Raw genomic sequence first — 3,472 nt, forward strand, 5'->3', positions numbered from 1 at the left:
GTTTTTTGAATGCTTTGTATATACTGAATATTAATCCTCTGTCATATGTAGAGCTGGCAAAGATTTTCTCCCGTTTTGTAAGTTGTCTCTTTGCTCTATTCACAATGTCCTTTGCCATACAAAAGCTGTATAATTTCATGAGATCCCAGTGGTTGATTAGTCATTTTATTTCCTAAGCAACTGGAGTTATAGTCAGAAAGTCATTGTCTATGCCAAGAAGTTGAAGGGTTTCCTCTAGCAGTTTCAGAGTTTCAGGTCTGATATTAAGGTCTTTGATCCATTTAGACTTGATTCTTGTGCATGGAAAGAACTATTTTCATCCTTCTACAAGTAAATATCCAGTTTTCCCAGCACCATTTGTTAAAGAGGCTGTCTTATCTCCAATGAATATTTTTGGCATATTTGTCAAAAATCAGATGGCTGAAGTTGCCTGGATTTGCATGTGAGTCCTCTATTCTGTTCCATTGATGTATGTGTCTGTCTTTGTGCCAGTCCCATGATGTTTTTGATACTATGGCTCTGTAATATAGTTTAAAATCAGGTATGGTGATACCACCAGCCTCATTTTTGTTGCCCAAAATTTCTTTGGCTATTTGAGAATTTTTGCTTCCAAATGAATTTTCAGATTGCTTTTCTATTTGCCTGAATTATGCCATTAAAATTTTGATGAGGATTGCATAAAATGTATTAATTGCTTTTGGTAAGGTTAACATTTTCACAATATTAATTCTTCCAATCTAAGAACATGGGATGTCTTTCTATTTCCTAGTGTCTTCTGCAATTTCTCACTTGAGTGTTTTAAAGTTTTCATTGTAGAGATCATTCACTTCCTTGGTTAGATTTATTCCAACATAACTTTATTTTTTTGAGACTACTATGAATGGGACTGATTCCCTAATTTTATCCTCAGCATGTTTTTATTAATATATTAAAAATGCTACTGATTTCTGTGTGTTTATTTTCTATCCTACTACCTTGTTAAGTGTTTATCAGCTCTAACAGTTTGCTGGTATTTAAGTCCTTTATGTTTACACCCATATCATATGTAAATAATAACTTGATCTCTTCCTTTACAATTTGTATCCCTTTTATGCATATTTCTTGCCTTATTGCTATAGCTTACACTTCTAGTACTATATTAAATAAAAGTGGGGACAGTAGACACCCTTGTCTTGTTCCTGATTTCCGTGGAAAAGCTTCAAGTCTTTCCCTATTTAGTATTATGTGGGCTGTAGGTTTCTCCTAAATAGCCTTTATTCTGTTGAGATATGGTCTTTCTATTTCCAGTATCTTTAGAACTTTTGCCATGAAGGAATGTTGGAATTTGTCAAATACCTTTTCTGCATCTATTGAGATGATCATGTGATTTTTGTCCTTCAGTCTATAGAGTGTACTACTTTTATTGATTTGTGTATGTTGAACCAACCCTGCATCTCTGGGATAAAGCCTACTTGGTCAGAGTAAATAATCTTTTTGATATATTCTCATAGTCTGTTTGCCAATATTTTGTTGAGAATTTTTGCATCTATGTTCATGAGGGAGATCAGTCTATAATTTTTGTTGTTGTTGTTGTTCTGTCTTTGTCTGGTTTTGGTATCAAGGTGATACTTGCTTCATAGAAGGAGTTTGGTAGTATTCCTTTCTTTTGTATTTTATGGAAAAGTGTGAGGTGGGCACTGAGAATTGGTGAGATTGGAAGCCACCACAAAAGGTAAGGAGGCTGACTGACAGAAAAGCAGGTACACAGGCCTGCCCTGGAAGTGCTAATCTCTCTTTCCATGTCAGGGCAGGTTATGGGTTACATATTCATGGTTGGCTTTACTATTCTCAGTTAAGCTATATTTTGGGTTGACGGTTGTTGCCTGTGATGCTTTCATAGGGCCTTCGTCTTTTTCTTCTGTCATTATTGGGGGCAGGGTCTAATTCAGACCCAGGCTGACATGGAACCCATTTCAGAACAGAACTCTCAACCTCCCAGATGACAGGATTAAGGGTGTAGAGCAACACACACCCTTAGGGATTTTGACTTCATCAGGTTATCTGTTTCAGTTCCCACACTTCCATACTCTGAGCTGCTTTTTACTGAATATGTATATAGCTCAGTTGAATTTTAGAATTTTGCTAGTAAATTTCTCCACCCAGCCCACTAGAATATTTGAACTGCAGGCAACCTCAGCACCTACAGTTACTTCTGTGGTTGGACTGGAGTACAAGAGCTACACTTGGCACCTAAACTCCTACTCTGAAGATGCATAAAGCTGGATTTCCAAGTCTAACAGCACCACAGATAATTAGAAGACCCAAGTATCAAATCAACTCAGGATACAAAAATTGTTACATTATAATACAAGAAACACAAAGAGTCAAGACAGGGCTGGAGAGATGGCTTAGTGGTTAAGCACTTGCCTGTGAAGCTTAAGGACCCCAGTTCGAGGCTCGATTCTCCAGGACCCACGTTAGCCAGATGCACAAGGGGTGCACACCTCTGGAGTTCATTTGCAGTGGCCAGAGGCCCTGGTGCACCCATTCTCTCTGTGTCTATCTGCCTCTTTCTCTCTCTGTGTCCATCACTTTCAAATAAATAAATAAAAATAAAAAAACAAAAAATTTTGAAAAAAACAAAGAATCAAGTCAATACAATGCCACCAAACTCCTACAAAGCCAGCATCATCCTGATACGAAAACCAGACAAAGACAGAACAAAGAAAATTACAGGCCAATCTCCCTCATGAACACAGATGCAAAAATTCTAAACAAAATATTGTCAAACAGAATACAAGAATATGTCTGAAAGATTATTCACCCCAACTAAGTAGGCTTTATCCTAGAGATGCAGGATTGGTTCAATATATGCAAATAAATAAATGTGATACACTATATAAATGGACTGAAGGATAAAAATCACATGATCATCTCAATAGATGCAGAAAAGGCATTTGACAAAATCCAACATCCCTTTATGGTAAAAGTCTTATAGAAACTGGGAATAGAAGGAACATATCTCAACATAATAAAAGCTATTTATGTAAAACTTACAGCCAACATAATACCAAGTGGGAAAAAACTTGAAGGTTTTCCACTAAATTCAGGAACAAGACAAGGGTGTCTACTGTCCCCACTTTTATTTAATATAGTACTAGAAGTCTTAGCCATACCAATTATGCAAGAGACACACATAAAAATGATACAAATTGGAAAGGAAGAGATCAAGTAATCATTATTTGCAGATGATATTATTCTATACATAAAGGACCCTAAAGACTCTGCCAGCAAACTGTTAGAGCTGATAAACACTTTTAGCAAATGTAGCAGGATACAAAATAAACACAGTAGCTTTCCTATATACTAACAACAAACATGCAGAGGATGAAATCAGGGAATCTCTCCTATTCACAATTGCCTCAAAAAAAAAAATAAAGTACCTTGGAATAAACATAACCAAGGAAATGAAGGATCACTACAACAAGAACTT

The sequence above is a fragment of the Jaculus jaculus genome, chromosome 4, assembly GCF_020740685.1.
Source record: "Jaculus jaculus isolate mJacJac1 chromosome 4, mJacJac1.mat.Y.cur, whole genome shotgun sequence".
NCBI classification, from domain to species: domain Eukaryota; kingdom Metazoa; phylum Chordata; class Mammalia; order Rodentia; family Dipodidae; genus Jaculus; species Jaculus jaculus.